General features: G+C 32.7%; 1 protein-coding gene across 4 annotated transcripts in view; it reads right to left on the reverse strand.

The window, feature by feature from the left end:
• pain (transient receptor potential cation channel family member painless) overlaps positions 1–26,081 on the reverse strand; it is a 102,998-nt gene that overhangs the window by 35,657 nt on the left and 41,260 nt on the right. For 3 of the 4 annotated variants that reach the window (XM_075310128.1, XM_075310127.1, XM_075310129.1), the window contains exon 2: positions 10,807–10,937. The exons of the other annotated variant lie outside the window; for it this stretch is intronic. The gene's annotated coding sequence lies outside the window, so the exon portion shown is untranslated. The remainder of the gene's footprint in view (positions 1–10,806; positions 10,938–26,081) is intronic. 4 annotated transcript variants of the gene reach the window in all.

Below are 26,081 nucleotides of genomic sequence, written 5' to 3' on the forward strand. Positions count from 1 at the left end.
AAAAATTGGAAGGTCGTTATAATGGTTGTATCGCCTTGAAGGGAACTATGTTGAATAATAAAAACGAATTTTGACCAAAAAAATGTGTTTTTCTTTGTTAGACCGGGTACTTATCAGCCAATTGTCCTACTATAGGATATTTTAATTTCTATAAGTCTATTGATTGTTAATAAATAAACTACTGGTTAGTCACTTCTTCATAATAGAGACTTGTTGTAGTATAAGGTAAGCATCATATATGTATTCGCTTAAATAAATAATAAAAAAGATTGATACTGGTATGGTCAGCTTTAAGATGTAAAGATCTATATACGTCCTAGAGGATTCTCCATGTTTACTCTTGGCATGATATCATATAGAGTTCGACTGACCGGTATGGCAGGCAGCAAGCATCAGAGCTCATTGATATTGGCATATGTTGTATGTGAAGTTTCAATGATTCCATGAAATGGATTTTTGTTCAAAAACTCATCCATGAAATTCAATCGAAATTAAATTAATTAATTTTCTTTTTTCGCCAAAACAAAATATTTAATTTATATATGGGCGGTTTTAAAATTGTGGAAAATTTAATTAGTAGAACGTGCTAACTTAATAAATGTCTGTCGATATGTGGTTTTGTAGTGGATTTATTTGCAATACGAATTTCATATTCGTTTGTATTTTTAACAAACATATTTTTAATGAGTGAAACAAACAATTAATATGTATATTCCCAGAAAAATTTTTAATGAGAATAAATATGAAATTAATATAATAACTTAATATTATTCCGAAAAAAATCTGTGGTTCTTATACCACTGATTAATTTATAGCACATCATCATGTATCTCTCCAAAAGATCATAAAACTCCCAGAAAAAGAAAAAAATGATAGAATAGTTGTAACAGAGATAAACTTTTGTAATTCTGTAACAGTAACACTACTCCAGATCTCAAATGAACGCTCCCGGGTAGCAAATTTATGTCGAATATGGAGGTGGGGAAAACACTGAGTCCTATTTTTAAGCATAAGGCAAGTCATCCTTTAGCAAGGGTTTCAAAAATTTTGAGAGACGCTATACACAAAGAAAATTTCACTAAAATGGAGCCAACAATATTTTGTCATTGATATAATGAAATATTTTCATTAAATCAATGAAAGTGTTCGTTACACAGAAAAACAATTTAAACTGTTTTATAGCAATAATGAACTACATTGTGCGAAAATTGAACTAAATTATATTCCAGAATTTTAGATTTCCTGAAAGCGTTATTAAAACCAGGATAATTTTATGCCAAGGTGTATTTTTAAGTACAACTCACGAAATTACAACATCTCATAGAAGAAAAAATGAACAAAAAATAAAGGAAACAATCATAACCATTTTAACCATATGGTAGTTCATTTAGTCTCCAACAACAATGCAAAAATTGGTCCACATCGGTCCATAATTATATATAGCTCCCATATAAACCGATCCCCCGATTTGGCTTTCGGGTCCTCTAAGAGAAGAAAATTTCATCCGATCCGGCTGAATATAAATCGATCACCAGATTTGACCTCCGGGGCCTCTTGGAAGACCAAAATTCACCCGATTCGGTTGAAATTTGGTACGTGGTGTTAATATATGGCCTCAAACACCCATGCAAAAATTGTTCGAAATAGGTCCATAATTATATGTAGCCCCCATATAAACCGATCCCCAGATTTGACCTCCGTAGTCCCTTGGAAGAGCAAAATTTGTCCGATTCGGTTGAAATTTGGTACGTGAAGTTAGTATATGGTATCCAACAACCATGCAGGAATTGGTTCATATCAGTCCATAATTATATATAACCCCCATATAAACCGATCCCGAGATTTGACCTCAGGTGCCTTTTGGAGAAGCAAAATTCGTCCGATCTGGTTGAAATTTGGTACGTGGTGGTAGTATATGATATTTAACAACCATGCCAAAAGTGGTCCATATCAGTACCGATCCCGGAGGAAAATTCATCCGAGTCAGTTGAAATTTGGTACATTGTGCTAGTATATGGCCGTTAACAACCATGCCTAACTAGGTCCATATCGGTCTATAGTTGTATATAGCCCTCAGATAAATCGATGCCCAATCACACAAAAATTGGTCCATATCAATAATTATATATAGCCCCCATATAAGCGACCCCCATATTTCAATTCTGTCTCCCTACGTACCGTACAATCGATTCGTAATTATTTGTAGACTTACCTACACATACCTTTTTTGTCTAATATATACCACGTATGGACTAACTCACAATTTAGAAAACGATTTAAGATACCTCAACCCAAGTAATTCGATTGTGGATGACAGTCTTTCGTAGAAGTTTCTACGCTATCCATGGTGGAGGGTACATAAGATTCGGCCTGGCCGAACTTACGGCCATATATACTTGTTAATAATAGTACGAATATTGTTATCTGCTTCCATTCATACTGAACTTAAAGGTTACGGTCATTGAACTTTATACCCCGTTTAGTTCATTAAATGTTTGAGACATACTTACAAAAGGAAAATTTCATTAGGCTGTGGAAAATTTCGAAAAAAATAATAACATTTAACTACAAAAATCAAAAAATTTTTGTCAATATAAATAAGTTAATTTTAGCGTTAGTTTAATTACGGATTTTGTTTCGGTGTATTAGTACGACATATTGCAATTAAATTCACATCCAAATCACTGAATTATATTTTTTATGAGCCTTTCGATTTTGAGAATTTTTTGAAATTTTTTTCTATTTATCGCATGGCCATAGCTCGAAAAATGCTGTGAATTTCGGTCAACAAAAAGGCTGAATATATTAAGTCGGAAAAATTTCTTCATGCTCAAACCGCAAAAATATCGAAAAAAAATTACGAAATTGGCGAAAAACTATAGAGGCTCATAAAAAACGAACGGCAATCAATCGAGCAAAATGCAGAAATTACTTTTCTCCTCTCATCGAGTACTTTCGGCTGGGGTAAAAGACTTTTTGTTTGGAGTCAAAAAGTTGAATATTGCATCACTGTGTAATTTCCCGATTTGACTTCAGATTTGTTTGAAATTCAAAATCTAAACGTATATTAAGCCAGTTAAGAGCTGTGCTAAACCTGGTATTGGATTGGAGAATGGTTTTATATAGCCTCCATTAAGACCGAACTTCCAATTTGTGACAAAGAAAGCCAAAATGCCCATCCCATTTGCTTGGAAAATTTAAAATATGGTGGTAAAAAAGGAGCTATACAAAATTTTAATTATTACGTAATTTATTATATTTACAAATTATAATAAACTTATTTATATGGACGCTAGCAGCTAGAGGCTATCAAATTTTAATACAAATTTTATATATATACACTCAAAAAAAAGTTTACTTGGATCCAAAGATTTTGACCTTCCTTTAAAAATTTTGGTATTGATTCCGAGCCAAAGATTCGACTTATTTAAAATAAGGAAATTTTTTATCGTCTTATCTGGATTTAGATCTAGGATACAGATCTCATTTATCAAATTTCCATTCTATTTGCCCGGTATATTAGTAAAGATATTCACATACAAGCAAATGCCAGTTTAAAAATTCAAATTATAATGGATACTTCAAAAAAAATATATATTTGCTTAATTCCAGAAAAAAAAAAAAACTTTTAAACCAAAGATGCTAAATCCTCAAAATAAATCTTACCCTATATTTTAAGCGTTTTATCTTATATCTAAAGATTCAATATTTCAGTTAATTTAAGGACGATTTCTTTAAATCAAAAACTTGCCTCTGTTCAAATACATGTGACTTTAACGAAGGGGTGACATTTTTCAAAATTTGTGTCCTAAATTTAATGAAGAAAATTTTCAAAGCAAAGGCTATAAAGTTTATTTAAATTAAAATTTGATTGTTTTTAAAAAATTTGTCCTTAATAGTGTTTAGATATTTTTTTCAGTGTCGATTCAGAAAATCGATCAAAGAAAATTATTGAATGCCTTCCATGGCGATTCGTATTTAAGATTCTGTCCGGCCGAAAATATGACCCTATATACCTATTTCTAATGAAATTCCTTATCCGTAAGAACAATATGTAAAAATTTGGTGTTATATATAAAAATAATAATGTCACCTGATGCCCTTTTTCATGAATATATTTAAACATTTTTAATTTAGTTGTAAGCTAAAGTTTTACAACATATTTTTGTACACAAGTTTATTTTTAATTTTGTTTGAGACAAAAGTTTTACCAAATAGTTCTGTATGCCATTTTATTGTGAAAAACAATTTTCATTATCAATATGATACTCATAACTTGTTTGTAAAAATAATTTTAATGAGGACTTTTACAAAGGAAAAATCCATTCTTTGTATCATCTATACTATCGAGGGTATTAAGTTTTTAGTTATTGGAAAATTACGCCAGTTTGTGAAAAATTCTATAGAATTAAATTTATTTGTTTGATTACACAAATGACTGCTACTCGTGAAATCACTTATACAAATAGCCCAAAGAGAAAAATGGACACTGATTAATTTACTGTTTACACCACAATTTAATATATGTGCACGCACACATACACATTTAAATTGTAGACTTTTGATGCTGAATGATATAAGATTTTCATGGCAATATCTTCTTTTCCCAATTTTCGTAATATCAGGTAGATATTGATAAAGTCAAAAGTATTTATAGATTTTAAGTCATTATTATTGTATAATATCTGAAATCAATAAAGCTTTATTATTGAATTTTTCTTTGCTAAAGAAAGTAATTAATTTTGGACTCAAATTTACTTAATATACAAATGTACAATACAGTCAGCATACTGCTTCATGCTTAGGTCTATGTATATTTGCATATTTTCAATTCAATGTTTGTACTTATAGGTAGTTGATGTATATTGAAGGCTAAAGTGAATTAACTCATTTGTGGTCGAAGATCACGGGAAGCATTCCGCTATAAGCATGACTTTCTTCAACGCATACTTGACATGGAAAAATTACTTCATGTGGCTATTCGTGGGATCAAATTCTGGTATGTGCGCTCGGTTAAGTACACAATTATTTTAGAAATGTATGAATTACTCAATTGCCAAAATGTTCAGAATTTTAGACGTTTGATGGACAATTTGGGTTCAAGTTCAAGCCTTCACTGGCCCACCATTTCACGTATTGTTGCAGTTTTTCAATGCTAGTAGTATCGTTATAACGATTGCTAGTAGTATCGCTATTACGATTTACTATCTTGTCTATCTCGTCTCCTTCTGGGTGTTACAAACATATTCAATAAATGAAAAATTCAAAAATGTATGAACCAAACACAAAACTGCTAGGAAATCATCTTTCTAACGACATCTATTGGAAAAATAATGGATTTCTTTAATTTTATAAACATAAGTTATTTATTCTATCAATGTCCCTCTATCCATAAAAATCCATAAGAACTCATGAGGCCATTGAGTACACACTTATACACACATATACATATGCTAAATGTTCCATATGTGTATAATCTAAGGCAGAAGAACAGAACGACAATTAATTTCTCGATTTTAATGAGCTCTCCATTGAATAAACAAAACTCATCAGTTGCGCTCGGTTCAAAAGTTAAACAAAAATTATTTCATTAACTGAGTGCGAAGGAAAAATGCACAAGAACCTCGACCCATTATTCCAGCTCCAGTGCGATTTTAAAGACTCTTGGTGTAAACAAAATTCCAAAGATATTTGTTTATTTTTTTTGTGTACTACACAAAAGTGTAAACTTTAAAAGAAATATTTTTATTGTACATAAAAAGACTATGAAGTTCATAAAATATATGGTGAACACCATTAAAAGCAAGAATTTATTAGAAAATAATAAAAAATTAAGCAGAAAACAAAAAATACATAAAAACAAACTAATGTTGAGCAAGTCGACTTTAAAACAGTCTACATCTATTCTACTGAAGAATCGAATAGAATATTTCTTGAATTTTTCGTTAAAAAAAATCGATTTTAGTCACAATAAACAGTCTATCATTAATTTAAGAGCAGTCGACTTAAGTCTACTTAGCATATGCTATGGTCACACTGGGCAAATAGTTGACAGAAATCAAAAAAGAATCCTTCGCCACAGCCAAACCAGCTAACATTTTTAGCTCATATTGGATATATAATTATTTTCCAAAAACGGTATCCAGATAAAGGGTGATAGGGTCAAAATTTGGTCAATATAAACTTGACGTATTTCTTTCAATTTTGCATTTAAAAACCCTGAACACCCCTCATTTTGAAGGTGTGTGTGTGTAGAATGTTGCTCCTATTTTGATTTTGGAATTCACTCTTCAGTTGTCAAAATGCCGTCCAAGCAAGAAGAGCAGCGTATCAAAATTTTGCTCTCGCATCACGAAAATCCGAGCTACTCGCACGCAAAGCTGGAAAATCGCTAAAAGTTGCCAAATCAACCGTTGCAAATGTAATTAAAGTGTTTGGGGAGCCACCGTGGTGCAATGGTTAGCATGCCCGCCTTGTATACACAAGGTCGTGGGTTTGATTCCTGCTTCGACCGAGCACCAAAAAGTTTTTAAGCGGTGGATTATTTCTGAGGGTTTCAAAGATTCTCAAAGTGGTTTCACTGCAATGTGCAACGCCGTTCGGACTCGGCTATAAAAAGGAGGTCCCTTGTCATTGAGCTTAACATGGAATCGGGCAGCACTCAGTGATAAGAGAGAAGTTCACCAATGTGGTATCACAATGGACTGAATAGTCTAAGTGAGCCTGATACATCGGGCTGCCACCTAACCTAACCTAACCTTGGGGAACGTTTGTCGACAGCCAGGAAGTCTGGATCGGGGGGAAATCGAAAACCGGAAGCCGATGAGACGACAAAGAGAGTTGCCGGTAGTTTCAAGCGAAACCCTAACCTCTCTCTCCGAGATGCCGCAAATAAGCTGGTTGTATCGTCTACAACCGTGCATCGAGCCAAAAAACGAGCCGGACTATCGACTTACAAGAAGGTAGTGACTCCAAATCGCGATGATAAACAAAATACGACGGCCAAAGCGCGATCCCGGAGGCTGTACACGACGATGCTGACGAAGTTTGACTGCGTGGTAATGGACGACGAAAGCCGACTACAAGCAGCTTCCGGGACAGGAGTTTATACGGAAAAGGAAGGGGAAAGGTAGCAGATATTTTCAAGCACATAAAACTGTCAAAGTTCGCAAAGAAATATCTGGTTTGGCAAGCCATCTGTACCTGTGGCTTGAAAAGCAGCATATTCATAGCTTCCGGGACTGTCAACCAAGAAATTTACGTGAAAGAGTGTTTGAATAAACGTCTGCTGCCTTTCCTGAAGAAACACGGTTGTTCCGTACTGTTTTGGCATCTTGCCATTACGGTAAAAAGGTCATGGAGTGGTACGCCGCCAACAACGTGCAGGTGGTTCCCAAGGACAAGAACCCTCCCAACACGCCAGAGCTCCGCCCAATTGAGAAATACTGGGCTATTGTCAAGCGGAACCTAAAGAGGGCCAAAAAAACTGCTAAGGACGAGCAGCAGTTCAAGGCAAACTGGCTTTCTGCGGCGAAGAAGGTGGACAAGGTGGCTGTACAAAATCTGATGGCAGGTGTCAAGCGTGAGGCCCGGCAATTCGGATTTGGAAAAGCAAAAGCCTAACTAAATATTTTTCCTGAATTTTATACTAATTGAACTTGAAAAAGAAATTTAATTTGATTTTTTTAAATAAACGATTTCACCGATTTACACGCGTTTTCCCTTGACCAAATTTTGACCGTATCACCCTTTATATATAATTATGGACCGATGTGGACCAATTTTTGCATGGTTGTTAGAGACTATATACGAAAACCATGTACCAAATTTCAGCCGGATCGGGTGAAATTTGCTTCCCTTTGAGGCTCCAAAGTCAAATCTGGGGATCGGTTTATATGGGTGCTATATATAATTATGGACCGATGTAGACCAATTTTTGCATGGATGTTAGAGACCATATACCAACACCATGTACCAAATTTCAGCCGGATCGGATGAAATATGCTTCTGTTAGGGGCTCTGCAAGCCAAATCTGAGGGTCCGTTCATATGGGGGCTATACGTAAAAGTGGACCGATATGGCCCACTTGCAATACCATCCGACCTATATCAATAACAACTACTTGTACCAAGTTTCAAGTCGATAGCTTGTTTCGTTCGGAAGTAAGCGTGATTTCAATAAACGGACGGACGGACAAGCTTAGATCGACTCAGAATTTCAACACGACCCAGAATATATATACTTTATGGGGACTTAGAGCAATATTTCGATGCGTTACAAACGGAATAACAAAGTTAATATACCCCCCCATGCTATGGTGGAGGGTATTAAAAGCGTCGCCAAAATAGTAGTGAAAACGTTCTTTTTGGATCCGGATGAATTTAAGATGGGCTTGTCATAGGACGGATGTCCAACATTTCAACAGTCGCTGCACTGAATTTGCATCACTTCTTAAGGTGTGAGGTGAATTCAGTGTTTTGGATGTGAATTAAGAATTTTTGTGATATTTTGACAAATAAATAATTTTTAAGACTTTTTATGATTTTTAATGCATTATATTTTCAAAAATTGGCAATTTTTCTAGAAAGGATTTAAAATTTTTTCGGCTAAATTTAAATAATTTGTACCATTTTGTTAATTCCTAATATGTTTTTAACCTATTTGAAACAAATAAAAATAAATTTCCCTTTAAAAATATGAAAAAAGCGGGTTATAAAAATTGACTCAAATGAACTTCCTGTGCAGTTAAAATAAAGAACATCTTTGGGAGAGCATTTTAGGAAGTTCCTTTAAAGTTGTGCCTTGAGAAGAACTTCCAAATTTTTTTGCTGGGATAGTGTAAATGTTATTTTTTTAAATGCAGGACAATATTTTTTCAGTAATGGTGTAGCCAGCTCTCAAAAAACTGTCATATTGCATAATGAAGTTGTTATTTCGTTTGGGAGGAAGCGAAAACGGAGTTGATGCCACTTTGCCCACCACTGACTTACGAATCCGAAACGTTAACAGAAAAAAAAATAAAGAATTTGATATTCCCTTGAGGATTTTCATATTGATTAATAAGACTATTTTTTGGAAACTATCTAGCTTTAAATCTAGGATCGATGAAATTGGAATTAAAAGATATTTAAAATTGAAAAATGTTTGCCTAAAGAAACCCAGCAAAAAATGGAGCACTAACATATTTCAGCAGGATTGTAAGAAAGAGAGGCAGTACCAACTGCTTACAAAACAACCGAATCAGAGCTGATTTTTGTGGGCGATGTCCCGATTTAGAGCAGCTTCTACATAGCGCTGATATAATTGCTTATTTTAATAGAAATATTGCTCAGAAGTGATATATAATCTTGAGTACAGCATTGTTGGCATGAAGCACTACCTTTCATGCATCTATACTGCATGAATTGGTTGCAATAACGTAAACGAATGATCATAAACTTGTTTGATTACTCGTTTACGTTATTGCCACCGATTCATTATTGTATACCAAAAAGCGCAACTAAACTCTTACTGCTGAAGTATTTTTTGCTGGGAAATTATTCAAACCAAAGATATTAAATCGTCACAATAGGTCGTAGTCCGTACTAAAAGCTTTTTTACATTTAACCAAAATGACACATACTTCAATCAATTTAAAGATTATTTCTTTAAGTCATAAACACGTTTTTAGTTTAAGGAATCTTCCATTTACTTTAGATGTACATATATGGCTTTAAGGAACAGATCCAAATTTCAAAGATGATTGTCCAAAAAATAATGAAAAAAAAAAACAATTAAAGCAAATATTATGAACTTTTTTAAATAAAGTTTCCTAATTTCAAAGAAATGTATCCTTATAACCTTCAATATTAGGTTTTCAGTGAATATTTTGATGCGTTACAAACAACATGATGAAATTAGAAAATCCTCCCAGTCCATGGTAGAGAATATAGACGCGTATGTATTCTTTTAATTTCCGCAGGTGTTCAACATATTCATTCTTCTATTGTATCTGATTGCTCGATCAATTTCATACTACATTCACTTATTTGACCTGAATGCCAGCTATTCTAACAGCATCAATTGTTTGGATTAGCTGTCAAGTTTTTGTTTTTCTTCAAAGTTTCATAAAAGTTGAAAATAACTTGCCATTCATTTGAAGCGATCAACCCACTCAATATTTCCTATAGACAATACAAACCTCACCATGTGGTATTGGAAAGATAAGTTGTAGTAAAACATTTAAATGCCTTTACTTCACAATAAGGGGAGAGCAAAGAGTAAATATCCAACGTGAAGTGATGTGTAGTCATTCAAATGCATTCTACTGACATTAATTTGCAGTTCAATAAAACTTCTTTTTACGAATAACGCCAGGGTGATATCTGATTGGATTTTGTAAATGAAAATTTTTCGTATCTCAGAAGTTGAGCATAAAGGATGCGATATGGCCATACTTTACCATTCATGGAGTCAAGTGTCATACGTTATGTGATAAAGACACAATCAATTGAATAGGGTGAATTACACATGTCTATCAATTATGTAATTAGAAATATGTAACCGAAGACATAATACAGTACTTTGGCAAATATTAAAATTAAGATTGGCATTCAATGATATTTGGAGGACATAGAGGGTAATCACACTGAGAAAAAAATTGAATATGAGTGCATATTTTTTAAGAAATAATGAAGAATTAAGAAGACAAATTTCGAAAGATTTCGTAATTTGCGGTAATATTTAGTTCCACCCTCAACTCATTTGATAAATATTAAAATGTAAAATAATTATGAGAAATCGTTTTCCAACAAAATATTTCCTTACCAAGTAAAATTTCTAATACTCCAAAACGTAATAACCACTTATTTCTAGAGATTCTCTTGAATTGCTTTAACATGCACGTGCCATTGAAGGTAAGGACTTCCTTTCAATTAAACCGTCAGCTCTATGGTATGCTTAAAAGAAATGAATAAATAAAAGAAATTTGTTAATGAATGAATTTTGAAGTTTATTTGGAGAATTTATGGTTTTGATAGTTAAAGCTATATATGCGATCCTAACCCAATCAGCACAGACTTTTTCATATTCAATAAGGATTGGTTCATCCATAGAAAAAATCATGAACGGCATGCACTCTATATCCACATTTAGTTCATGGAATGTTCGAGACATACTTAAAACAAGTAAGATTTCATTTACCTGTGGAAAATTTCGAAAAAAATAATAAAATTTAACTACAAACAAATAATTTTTTTCCAATAAAAATAATTTAAATTTAGCGTTAGTTTAACTAAGGAATTTTTTCTATGTAATTAAAAAAAAAAACAAGTGAGTAAAGTAGAAAGTCTGGCAGGGCCGACTATATCATACCCTAGACCACCCCTACTGAATTAGTAAACATTGTTTGTGGGGTATCAATGGTATAGGTTTGGGGAAAAACCGCATTTCCATATTTAAGAATGGGGAACAGCAGTTTAATCACAATCTGAACAGAAATGTCTGATTTTAGGAGCTATAGTTGATTCTGAGCCTACAAACTAACTGCCACTAATATTGAGCCAATTATTAAAAAAGAGGAAATCGCTAAATTAATGTGGGTAATAAATTCAAATTTCTGAAAATAGGGCAAAAGATTTATGTAAGAGCTACATGTAAATCTAAATACGATCGGCTAATACATGTACATTTGAAATTTGAGCAACATTGGTTAATAAATAAGAGTATCATGGCCAAATTTGGGAAAATTTATTGATACATATATATGGGAGCTATATCTAAATCTGAACCGATTTGAATGATATTTTCCAGATTTGGTTGATACCACAGAAGGTTATTTTGTGCTAAATTAGAGTAAGATCGGGTATTAAATAAGGCTATTATGTTCAGAAATAAAGTTATAAGGCGTAAATTTTAGATACATATATGGGAGCTATATCTAAATCTGAACCGATTTGGATTATAGTTTGCAGGTTTTCTAGATATTACAGGAGATTATATTGTGTTAAATTTGAGTAAGATCGGTTAATAAATGAGTCCACTATGGTCAAAAATAAGGTTATAAGGGGGAAAATCAGTCGCTACATATATATGGGAGCTATATCTAAATTTGAACCGATTTGGATGATATTTTGCACATAGAGTCAGTCTTTGACAAGATTAGAGTAAGCCAAGTTTAAGTAGGATCGGTTGATAAATAAGGGGTTTATGGACAAATTTGTGAAAATCGGTCGATACATATATATGGGAGCTATAGCTAAATCTGAACCGAAACTAGATTTGGCCAACTCGAAGTCAGATCGGTTGATAAATAATAGACTTATTGCCAAATTTGGGAAAATCGGGTGATACATATATATGCGAGCTATATCTACATCTGACCCGATTTCGATGACATTTGGCACATTAAAAAGGTGGTCAATTGGATTACTTTGTGTCAAATTTGATGCCGATCGGTTAGTAAATAAACGCAATCTGACTCCATTTATCGAAATCGGACGATACACATATATGGGAGCTATATCTACATTTGTTCCTATTTTCGTTCAAATTCAATAGCATTCGTCTCTGTACCAAAAAATCGCCACATACGAAATTTCATCAAAATCGGTTAATAATTGCGATTGGAATCCTGCGAACAACAAATACATGGACGAACGGACACCAAGCGCTAGAGCAACTCAGCAGGTGATTCTGAGTCGATCGGTATATATTTTATGGGGTCTAAAATCAATATTTCTGGTAGGCACATTTTTGGCAGAACAAAGTTATTATACCCTGACCACTATGTGGTTTAGGGTATAATAAAGAACGCACGTTATAATCTCACCAGCGGCTGAATTTTTAACAAATATTATTATTATTATTTTAATATTTTCCGCATATTTTTACGTATATTATGTTCCCAGTTTTTCTTTAATGTAAACAATTGATAAATGTCGTAATTTGCAAAAACTTCTCAAAAGAACTTCCATGGAATTAAAAATCCAAAAGGGCATTAACCCCTACTGGGGTTATCTTTTTTTTAATTTAATGTTTGCTTTACATTTGGATCGTATTCCTATTCTTTTTGTCATTTGATTATCCAAAATTTAATTTTTCTCTTAAAACTGCCAAAAAACACATTTTCTAAGAATTTGCCAAAAAGAGTGGAGTGAATTTCTTTATCGATTTAAAAGGGATAAGATGCCTACTGTGTTTGTTTTAATTCATGGAATTTTCCCAATCGAAAAATAAAACTCTTTTAATCCTAACATGAATAAATAAAATAATATTTTCTTTTATACACGCACAGAAGAAAAACATGTTTGGACATGGTTGCAGCATACATTTAATGCTTATATTGATCATGCAATTGTCGCGAAAACTATGTATTTTATCTTTGTGAAAATAATTTTTCTAGCCGAGAAAAATGTATGCTGGCAATAAGCATTTCAACGGTTCTCAAATGCCGCAAACATTTTCTATCATTTAAATGATAGAATTTGAACATTCAATTTTTTTACTTTTTTGCAAGGAAAAAAATATTTTTATAGGTTGCGTATAGATATGCCTAGAACAATTACATGGTCATAAAAACCATGTAGTAGGATTGATTAGGTTGGCTGATAAGTCCCCGGTCTAACAAAAAAAAAACACATTTTTTTGTCAAAATTCGTTTTTATTATTCAACATAGCTCCCTTCAAGAGCAATACAACGATTATATACGACCTTCCAATTTTTTGATACCATCTTGGTAGTACTCCTTCAGTTTAGCCTCAAAATAGGCCTCAGTTTCGGCGATCACCTCTTCAATGCAGCCAAGTTTTTGTTCCTGCGAGCATCCTTTTGAGGTCTGAGATCAAGAAAATGTCGCTGGAGGCCAGATCTGGAGAATACGGTGGGTGGGAAAGCAATTCGAAGCCCAATTCATGAATTTTTGCCATCGTTCTCAATGACTTGTGGCACGGTGCGTTGTCTTGGTGGAACAACACTTTTTTCTTCTTAATATGGGGCCGTTTTGCCGCGATTTCGACCTTCAAACGCTTCAATAACGCCATATAATAGTCACTGTTGATGGTTTTTCCCTTCTCAAGATAATCGATAAAAATTATTCCATGCGCATCCCAAAAAACAGAGGCCATTACTTTGCCAGCGGACTTTTGAGTCTTTCCACGTTTCGGAGACGGTTCACCGGTCGCTGTCCATTCAGCCGACTGTCGATTGGACTCAGGAGTGTAGTGATGGAGCCATGGTTCATCCATTGTCACATATCGACGGAAAAACTCGGGTGTATTACGAGTTACCAGCTGTTCTTTTAACTGGAAGAAAAACATTTTTGAAGAATACCATAACATTTTAAATCGTGACCATTGTCTTTGGATTCAAACAAAATTCTTTTTATCAATATTATAACATTTTAGATGAGGACAATTTTACTTTTCTTAGAACTATGTTCACTAAGTCAACATGGTTGCAGGTGAAAATGTTACACTGTCGCCGCAAAAATAGCTCCTATCATATTATTGTGCTCTTCGAATGTGATTGTGACAATCATGTTTCTTCTCTGCGTGTATATCCTCCACAATAGGATGTGGATATATTAACTTCGTTATTATCTTTGTAACACATGGAAATATAGATCTCAAACTCTATATAGGATAAATATTTTGTGTCGTGGTGAAATTTTGATTCTAGTGATCTGGTGATGTCCGTCCATCTGTTTGAATCACTGTAACTTCCCAACGAAACATAATATTTATTATGTAGATAGGATAGTATTGCAAATGGGACCACCCCCAGATTTGGTTTCTTGAGTCCGGTTGTAATTTGGTACTGGTGTTGACAATATATGCCTACAACCAACCATGAACAAATTAGTTCATTTAGGTTCATAATTATATATAGCCACCATAAGAACTGAACTACAGATTCTTCCGATTTTTTTTAACATTTTGGAAGAGCAAATTTCATTCCATGCCGTTGAAATTTGGAACGTGATATTAATATATGTCTTCTAACAACTATTCAAAAATTATAATTATGTAGGTAGTTAATCTGCCTTTTTTATCTAGCGTAGATTCCATTATGACAACCCAAGTAATACTTTTGTAGAACTTTGTGCGCAATCCATGGTGGAGCCGAACTTTGGGTCGTATATACTTTATCGAATATAGGCTCAATGTGTAATTCAGTTACAAGATCAAATAAGTCATTATGACGAATTCTTTCAATACGTAATTAAACCTACATTAACCCTTTCACTACCGAATTAAAAGTAGCCTTTGCAAAATTATTTTTTAATTAGAACTAGTGTAATCTTGTGATATAGAGTACAAATCAACAAATTTTGGAAGTACAATTATGTAAACATGGATGTAACAAGATGTCCCCCTAGGTGGACATTGGTAGTCAAAGGAGTCAATTCACCTAAATATACTTAAGCACATTTAAATATGTGATCTTCAATTCTGTTAAAACATGTTGCTTTTTTTTGCATGTATTTTAGTATGATATGTATTTTGGAAAATAATAGTATGTTTGGAAATTAAGTAACATTGAAAGCTTAGTTTTGATAACTTTTTATCCGAGTTCTGGTTTATGAGTTCAAAAACGCAAATTGGGTATTAAATCCTTCATTAAAACTCGTTAAGGTTTGAATTTTGTATATAGGATATACATAGGATGAATATCTGTTTATTTTACGAACCGATTGGGTAGAAAATTTAGACTTTTCAGTACTTGTATTATTTTTATTGAAATTGTGTCGAGTTCCTTCAAATCTCAAAGTCGTGAAAATATTTTTCCAGCTGTTATGGGATTTACAGAGCCCCATGCAATCTCTTTTTTATAATAATTTCGAATTTTGTCACTGCATATAACATTTTTAGTCTAATACCACTTAAACGGTTTTATAAATTTAGCAACCTTTTGCTACCGATGTCCACTATAGAGGACATGATTTAATCGACTTACCCTGTATATACCGTACACCCAATTTTCATTTTTTTATATCCTTTTAGTTAAATAGCACTTCCTCTCATACAGAAAAAATCAACAATTGTATACTATAAATAGGTCACCCTAATTGCTCAAGGGCAATATCAGAAATGACAAAAAATGGGGATTTCACTTTTTCCATAGAAAAAAACTTGGATAAAATTGACGGAACACATGTTCGACTATATAAAACTAGTAAGTTAATAGTAGGTTAGGTAATAGTAGAAGGACCCCCTTAATATACTCCAACAAAAATTTTAAATAAAGCCTACAAGGATAATGTATAATCGACGCTCAAAGTCATGTCCTCCCAGGTGGACATCGGTAGTGAAAGGGTTAAAGCAATAAAACAAACTTTTTCCAAATTTGTTGACAGTGCTTCGCTGAGGATCATGTGACATTCAAGTCGTCAAAACAACACAATGCTTTATAAATATTTGTCAGTCATTCATCTAATTTGAAATAACATTTTAAATAAACTTTGTACATTTGAATTTAATATATTCATAAAAATAATATAATCATAAATTAGATTCTCTTCAACTTTCTTCCGGTGTATAAGGCAATAGGTCATAGCGACACCATTCACCACTAGAAAATCATTAAATGACTGGGATACCCAACAACACTAGAGTCAAAGTGTCAACAGCATTTAGAAAAATTTGATCTATAAAAAGAGAGTGGGGGGCTTGTAGAAAAAAAGTCAATGGCCTGTCATTACAAATGGATCTATGTACTGTATCCGAAAAGCAGCTCTTAGCTCTAAGCGGTATTCGAATGAAAACGAAAAAAACGTCGACAACGCCAACTAATTACAGACACCACACAAAATGGGATATAATGACACTGGTCGTCTGTTTGTATACGAGTCTGTTGAGTGTGTAGTCAAAGTGGACAATGGAAAGAGATAAACCGACATGAAAACACAAAAACATAATATCCGGTGTCACAAAGTTGACAGCAGACGAAATTGGAGCAAAGTATCACGAACCGAACAGAAGCAGTGGCAGGCAGCGTCAGAAAATGATTATGTTGAATCATTGAAATGCTGCAGTTGACGGACTTTTGTAGTCAGCAAAAAAAAAAAAAAAACTTCAATAACACAAAATAAAGCCTTGAAACAATTAAGTCCTCAAAATTGTGTAAATGGAAAATGTTTTACCCTAGTCACACCATGGTTTGTAAAACATTGTCATCTTCAACATGTAGGCTTTTTTACATCTTTCTTTTTTGGAAACAAATACAAAAGAAGAAAAAAGTGGCAAACCATTGAAAACACTGAGCTTAATTGTTGTAAGGTTTCATATACTTAAGTTAGGTATAGTAATAGCCCGTTATTTCACCCAGCAAACAAATTTGGAAGTTGTTCTAAAGGCACAACTTTAACAGCACTTCCAAATATGTCCTCCCAAAATGTTCTTTATTTTAAATACATACACCCAGAGAAGGAATCTGATGATTTTTGTTGCAAAAATATTCTTTTCTCGTCAAACATAACAGGCTTTCCAAAATCAGATACATAATTTCCGAGAGAAGAACATGCTTTCGACAAACATGGTACATGTTTTCCGTGAAAAAGTAACATTTTGCTCATAGAACATGGTTGGGGTGATCATATTCCATCTCAGCGTGTAGAAAGTTGTTAATTTAATTGTTTATTACTAGCTTTTTTCATATTTTTTATGGGTAATTTTAACTTTTTTCAAATGGGTTAAAAACAGAGTAAGAACTAATAAAATGATACAAATTATTAAAATTTTGTCGAAAAAAATGCTTAATCCAATCTATAAAAATTGCGAATTTTAGAAAATATTTTAGGTCAAACGTTTCAGAATGCATTAAAAATCATAATAAAAAATTATAAAAATTATTTATTTGATAAAATATCACAAAATTTTTTAATTCAAATCCAAAACACTGAATACGAATCACACCTTAAGAAGTTATGCAAATTCAGTGCAACGGCTGTTGACATACGTCCTATAACAAGCCCATGTTAAATTCATCGCTTCTGCACCAATTTTGCACTAACTCCGTATCCAAAAAGAATATTTTCACTATTTTTTTGGCAACGTTTTTTTTTTTTCTGGGTAGACTATTCAGGATATTGATGATACCACCCAAGCAAAACTTTTCATTACCAAATAATCTTGGAGGTAACCTAGTACAAAATTGGCAAGTAACTACTATTAGATGGAAATCTTGATTACTTTCACACAGGAAAATTTATTTTAAGGAAAGTAGTTTTCTCAGCATTAGCAAGAGCTAGCGTGGACATGGAAGGGATATGAATAAAAAATGTAGAGTGAGGGGAAAAACAAAAAATATATTGACTTTGTTTTTGTAGTGTGGTAACCGAACCTGTCCGTTGATGGTAAGTCGTTATGTTCAAACATGCGGTATTGCTGAGGGTATGACAAAAATCCGCTAGGTAAGCAGTCAAATCAACTACTTACCCAGGTTTTATATGGTTAGCTCAATGAACCTTTTTACGGTGAAACCTCTCAGAGAAGCCTTACAGTACTACGAAAAGCCTCTGCATTACTGAGAGGAGATAAACCACCAATGGAAAACTTTTCAGCGGAAACTGTGTTTGAATCCATCTTTGTATGCAAGGTGGCCGTCCAAATCAACAGAAATCTTTCTTGTGAAGGTGGAGCAGTTTTTTTTAGAAAAACCAAAAAAATTGTCCAAATCGGACTAGATTTTAATATACGTATACTTTTACAATAGTCTTTAAATTTGATATTATGTAATTTTAGCACCTTTTGGCTTCGAAAAGTACATTTTTAATACATTTTTAGTACTTTTTCGTCAACATAATTTATCATCCCTGTTAGAGGCCATTAATTTAATGTAAAGAATTTCGAATGGCTTTGATGAAATAAACATTCTTCCAAAAGACCGGCTCAGATGACACGTTGGCAGAGGTTTAATTTAAAATTACAGCTTCTAAGGACATCGGGTGTATATGGAGATATCTCAAGTAATTATATCCATGTACAAAATCTGGGCCGACGGGAAATTTCCGCATTTATTTATGGATAGTAACTCTAAATTCAAAATTTCTGACAAATCTTATGAAAATTTTAGACTGGGAAAAACTTCTTAAAACAAATCGGAAGTTGGGTTTATATGTAGGTGCTATATCACAAAATTGTCCTGTATGGCCCTTCGAACTCGACATGCCTGCCAAAAACATTAGAACGTTAGGTTCTACTGCTATATTGTCTTAATATTGTACTTTATCAAGAGTACATATGTGGTCAAAAATCGATATTTTAATATGTTAAAAATAGACTATACACCCATATAATTACACTTTGAATGGCCTGAAATCCATTACTTCGTTTTTCGTTGTTCGATTAAAAACCCTAATGGAATCTAATTTGTCGAAATATTTCTTTAGTTACTAAGATAGGAAGTGTTTTCAGTTTGTTTCGCCGGAGTCGGAGTCGAGCAAAATTTCTACGACTCCGGCTCCGACTCCAGCAAAATCTTCAGACTCCGACTCCAAGACTCCGACTCCGGCTCCAGCTCCGACTCCACAGCCCTGGTTAAAACATCTTCAAAATCTCGTTGCCCCCAAAGTGTTCTTCACGCCATTTAGCTCTTCCACAATTTTCTGTGCGCCAAGCACTCTTATACTTCAAACCGATTTTGCTCTATCTTATTCACTATTATGCTAATCTTACTGTATTAAAACTAACAATTGGTCGTTCGCTTGCATTGATGTACTGTTTATGAATTGCTCTCATAGCCATTAGGATTATCATGGTTACGTTAGTTCTCATCAGCATCCTGATGAGCTAATTTGTCGAACGTACAGAATCTCGATGTTTGGATCGACCACGATCACCGACACCCAAGGTTTCATTTAATATACGATCGTGTACTACTTTTGAAATAATAAAAACTCCGGCTATTTCGCGCAAAACTCTCTGTATGGCATGGAACACTCTGCTATTGTTCTTAATCCACTCACTAGTCTTCTTAATATTGTCGCTGCTATGGCCTCCTCGCTTATTCTAAGCCAACAAATGCTCTTGATGTTCAATAAGTGTTCAACGATAACAGATAATGAACAGATAATGAAGCCGACCCCTTTTTATCGGCGGCGGTTATAAAATCAAATTGAGGTTATATGAATGATATTAGTTGTACAACCAATCTTACAATCAAATTTACATATCATTTAAATCTTTTGAGCAAGATTTTTTGCGAAATTATTATTGAAACCTAATATTGAATAATTATTGATCGAAAGTTCAACATTTTGGCAGAAAATACAACTATTATTAATACATTTTTCCATTTTTAATAAATATCTTTGATTAATTGGCGGCTAAATTTGAGTCGAGAGGAGTCGACATATTCGGCTGCGGCGTCGGGTTGCCGGCGGCTAAAATCAGCGGCGCGACCCGGCGGCTTCTCTCTCTGCTACTTACGCTTATGTATATCCAGAAGTAGTCTGGATGAAAGTATAACATGTATGAGTGACCCAAATACCCAATAAGAAAACTCATTAAATTGTAGGTAGTGGTGGAATTCTGAGTCAATCTAGTGATGTCCCTTCGTTTGATAATACATACCGATCGAATTTCATCCGATCCGGTTGAAATTTCGTATATGGTTTCAGTACAACTACCATGTATGAGTGACCCTAATACCCAATAAGAAAACTCATTAAATTGTGGGTAGTGGTGGAATTCTGAGTCAATCTAGTGATGTCCCTTCGTTTGATAATACATACCGATCGAATTTCATCCGATCCGGTTGAAATTTCGTATATGGTTTCAGTACAACTACCATGAAAAATTAGTACATATCAGTCATAGTTTTATATATCCGCAGATTTGACTTCTGTAGCCTCAAATTTATGTAATAAGTGTAACACAAGCCAATATTTTGCGATGTTTCAATTCAAAATTAATTGCATCAATATTTTCGTGAATTTCGTGATTTGAATAAACAAGTATTTTTTGTGTGGTATTCCCAATTTATTGAATTGTATGTAGCTGACCCTATTCAAATGAGTGGCACTATATCATCTATGAACTCCTCTCTGATTTTGCGGTAAAATGTTTTTTTTTTTTTGCTTAATTTCAAACTTTTGCCTGCCCAGAAGAATTGCGTGAAAAAATTACCACCATTGTTGTTTTTTTGTGAGTAGGGGAAGGTATTTTCTATTGGTAAATATTTTGACCACCTACTAGTATTTTTACAGATTTATTATTATGTTGGCCAACAATGACTGACTATAATATGAAATTCCCATAGTTGTTTTTAAGGAAATGGATTTTTTCTCGAAATTTTTGTTTACATTTGTATAAGCGAATGTATGATATTAGAAGTAAAGAAAATTTAGAGGTCAAAAAAGGTTAAGTATGTACAAACAATAGTTTGGAATCTTCTTTGCCACAAACAAAAAAATATACAAGTCTTTTTTATTAACTGACTATATTGAACAACCCATTGTTATGTGAAAATTATTTTATAACCGGCAGCCAATTTTTTTTATTGCATATTTTTTATAACATATTCATACTTAATATCAATTAAATTGAGGTAACAAATTTAAGAAATGTAGAATAAATTTTATAGTAACAAAATTAACCTTTTCATACTATTTTATTCCATTTCATTTTCTATGTATAGGATTATCTCCAAATAAAATTATTAACAACTTGAAGTAAAAAACCTGGGGCTGTTTTATTTGTTTTTTGAATATCAAATATTTTTGCTATTACACAGAATTTGGTTAATTTGATTTATTGAAAAATATATTCAGATCGTGGGAACTTTTTATTTCCACATTTATTTTCAAGAAATATTGCGAATATACTTCACTGCTGACATGTTGTGAAACAATTGCCATTGATTTATTTCCGTGGGAAACCATGGAATTGCATTAAAAAAAATTAATAAAAATATTATCGCAAACAAACACCAGTAATTATCAATAAATATCACGTACACAAGGGTATCAAACATAATGTTTATGTCTCTTATCACACTTAGTTATGAGCATATATTGAAAGCCATAGGCTTATGTTGGAATTCTTTACATGTTCATTGTAATGAAATCATTATGAATATGGAGGAATATCATTATATCGTAGAAGTTTTTAATAATTCACTTTAATTTGGTTTTATTTTATTTTATTCAATTTGGTCTAATTTTTCTTAAACAAATAAGAGACTCTTGACCCGATTACAAACGACAATCAACTGGGAAATAAAACACATTTTGTGCAATTTGCGTATCCGAAAATATAGGTTATACAATTTGTGAATATTTTCCCGCTGTAAGAAACTTTCCAATTAATTAAAAGTACAAATTTTCTTTAATACAAATGTGATCTGATATTTTTACATAAATAAATCTTATATACTTTGTTTTCCTCTTAAGTTGTATTTACTCTTTAAATTATTTTCAAATTGATAGGAACGCCAATAAATTAAATGCCATAAAATATTGGAAAGAAAATGAACAACCGGTAGGTCGTTAATAAACAAAGAATTTGATACTCGATTTATGTAGAGCGATGAACCAAAGTAAGACCATCAGACAAATGAAGTGAGACCATCATTGATTGTGACTTTCAATCCAATCTCATATCTCGTGTAGTTTATTTCGAGTATATGACATATGTTATGTGTTGCTTTTATAAACTAAAGTGTTTTGCATTATTGACAATATAATTTTAAATGATAGTAGAAAAAGTAGCAGGCAAGACAACTATGGGCGAGCTTGTGGTTTCCTATGCATGGTTATATCAGTTATATTTCCATTTATTCATAGGAGGAGAATTTATCTCTTTATTTTTTATAGGGAAAAAGTAAATGATATTTTAAAGTAGCATTTATGTTGCTATAACTACTTGCTCGACTGATTTATAGTTACCCAGGGCAAACCACTTCCATATGCCCTATTCCATAAATTTTGCAGAAAATTATGCCCAAAGGCCATAGGCGTAGGAAGGCCTCTGGGGAGGTAGTTTAGACCCTCCAGAAATATTTTAGCCCCCTCAGGATTTGAAAACCCATTTACGACTTTGCTTTGTGGTAGCAGTTGCCGATGGCAATACGAGTGGAACAACTCCCAAATTCTTTTGCTGGGAAAAAGTGTGGAACTACTTTTAGTTGCTTTTTTTATAAATTAATTGTCTAGTTATGTGTAAGTCTGATTTTTCATTTTATAAAATAAAACATTAATTGAGCCTATAGCTTCAGTCTATATTAGCTAGGGGGCTATAGTAAATCCATTTTTTTATGAGTTAACTAATTTTTTTATTAATTGCAACAAGAAATTCTTATTTTGAAGAAAAAAATTGGAATAAAAAGTTTTAAAAATGTCTTTAGTGCTATACGAAGTTCAAGACAGATACACTATAATCACGTTTCATTTTTGGTCATACAATTTGGATATAAATTAAATTCGAATTATATTTTAAAGCCATAAAATAATAGAAAATGGTAGTAAAATTTACGTATTGTATTTTATGCGAATTTCGAATTTAGTAAAATTGTGTACTAGTTTGTAAAAAAAATCTCATTTTTAGTCATGTCATTTAATAAATAAGCAAGATTTTTTTCCCATTTGGCGAAATATAACTAAAATTACCTAATTTTCATGAACTAAAATAAAGTTAAATTGGTTGACTTCCCTAAAGGAGAATATTAAGTTGCAGTTTAGCTGCTAAAATCGCAATTTTTCACTATTACTTTTCTTTAATAAACCATTTAAAAGAATATTAACTTTATGAAAAATTACTTTGTGCTATTTCCCATCAAGTTATAATAAAATTTGCATCAAAGAGGTATACGTTTATTCTGTTTTTCCAGATTTGTTTTTGATTTTAGCTTGCAAACCAATGTGGTATCACAATGGACTGAATAGTCTAAGTGAGCCTGATACATCGGGCTGCCACCCAACCTAACCTAACCTAAACTAGCTTGCAAACTCGAACTTAATACCCAAATAAAGGTTAGAATTTAAAATGTTTATCCGTAATAATACTTTTCAATTGTTTTTTTAATTTCACATTTGAAATATGATAAAAAGTAATCATGCAATATAATTGGAATGTAATTCTGTTCTTCAATATTAGCGCACCCAATTTTTAACATCTTGAACTTAATTGACACATTCAATCATATTCAAATTGATAAGAACGCCAAATACTTAAATATCGAACGATCGGGGCAAACAAACTACTATGAGAAAAAAATTTAAAGGGGCTGTATATAAGTGATTTGCATTATATTAATAACAACAAAAATCTGCTATTCTTTAATGGAAATCACAACAATTTCAATCCAGACCACCATGACATCACGACCCCAATCCATACTCATATGTTAAAATTTATGTAAATTTTCGTTTATTTATGTGGTGGGCATTATTTTGTTGTCTTTATACAAATAAACAAATAAACGCACTTTAAACAATTTAAAGATAAAAACAAAATTATTTCTCATTTTCTTAAGTATTACCCAGGCACTTAAGTATTGAGGGGAAAAAAACATAATTGTCATTATATAGTTTTCAATACTAGCGATTAGATGTTAGAGAAAATCTTGAAATTTATCATTATGCTAAAGTCTCAAACACGTTTATACAATTAAAAATGTAATGTAAGAGCTATGGTTTAATTGTCTATTTGTCTGCTATGTCGGATATGTTGTCATATCATGTAGCTTCCACTATAGAATGGTCAACTGTGTGTCACCATATATGGGTATTTCCATATATGAATCTTGTAGTGGAACGTGTCGGCATTAAATTTTCTGGTCATACAATTGGGATATAAATTAAATTCGAATTATTTTAAAACCATAAGATGAAAGACAATGGTAGAATAAAAATTAAAAAAAAACATAAGGTCCTAATTAAAAACCGTAACATTTATGGATATTAGAAGCTTCAATACGAAAAAAATTTCAAAAATATTTCTTCAAATGCAAAACTGAAAACAAACATATTGGTTCAATAAGGAAGACTTTTTTTAGGAGACAAAGTTTATACACCTTTAATGACCAATATCTTAAAAAATAAAGTACCACATAAAAAGAAGCAAAACCTTTAATAAAAAAATTTCAATATTAAATTAATTTATTTAAATTAAATGAGATTTTTTCATTTTTTAATTAAAGATAAAAACTTGAACATGGGCTGCCCGTTATTATACCCTTCACCACTACTGTGGTACAGGGTATAATAAGTTTGTGCATTTGTATGTAACGCCAAGAAGGAAAAGTCTGAGACCCATCGTTTAGTATACCGATAGTCTTAGAATTAAATTCTGAGTCGATTTAGCGATGTCCGTCTGTCTGTCTGTCTATCTGTATGCCTGTCCGTCTGTCTGTTGGTGTATTTTTGTGTGCAAAGTACAGCTCGCAGGTTTAGTCCGATTGTCCTAAAATTTTGTATAGGGTCCTGTTTCGGCTCAAAGATGATCCCTATTGATTTTGGAAAAAATCGGTTAAGATTTAGATATAGCTGCCATATATATTTTTCACCGATCTGGTCATAATTGGCGTGTATATCAACCGATCTTCCTTAAATTCCGTACATCCGAATATTTTATGAGTCTCGAAAAACTTGCAAAATATAAGCCAAATCGGTTCAGATTTAGATATAGCTCCCATATATAGCTTGCGCCCGATTTACACTCATTTGCCCACAGAGGCCAATTTTTTGCTCCGATTTAGTTGAAATTTTGCATAGGGAGTAGAATTAGCATTGTAACTATGCGTGCCAAATTTGGTTGAAATCGGTTCAGATTTGGATATATCTCCCATATATAGCTTTCGCCCAATTTACACTCATATGACCACAGCGGCCAATTTTTAACTCCGATTTAGTTGAAATTTTGCCCAGGGAGTAGAATTAGAATTGTAGCTATGCGTGCCAAATTTGGTTGACATCGGTTCAGATTTAGATATAGCTCCCATATATATGTTTTTCTGATTTCGACAATAATGGTCAAAATACCAACATTTTCCTTATTAAATCGCCACTGCTTAGTCGAAAAGTTGTAAAAATTACTCTAATTTTCCTAAACTTCTAATACAAATATATCGAGCGATAAATCATAAATAAACTTTTGCGAAGTTT

This window comes from Haematobia irritans, chromosome 5 (genome assembly GCF_050003625.1).
Source record: "Haematobia irritans isolate KBUSLIRL chromosome 5, ASM5000362v1, whole genome shotgun sequence".
In the NCBI taxonomy this organism is placed as follows: domain Eukaryota; kingdom Metazoa; phylum Arthropoda; class Insecta; order Diptera; family Muscidae; genus Haematobia; species Haematobia irritans.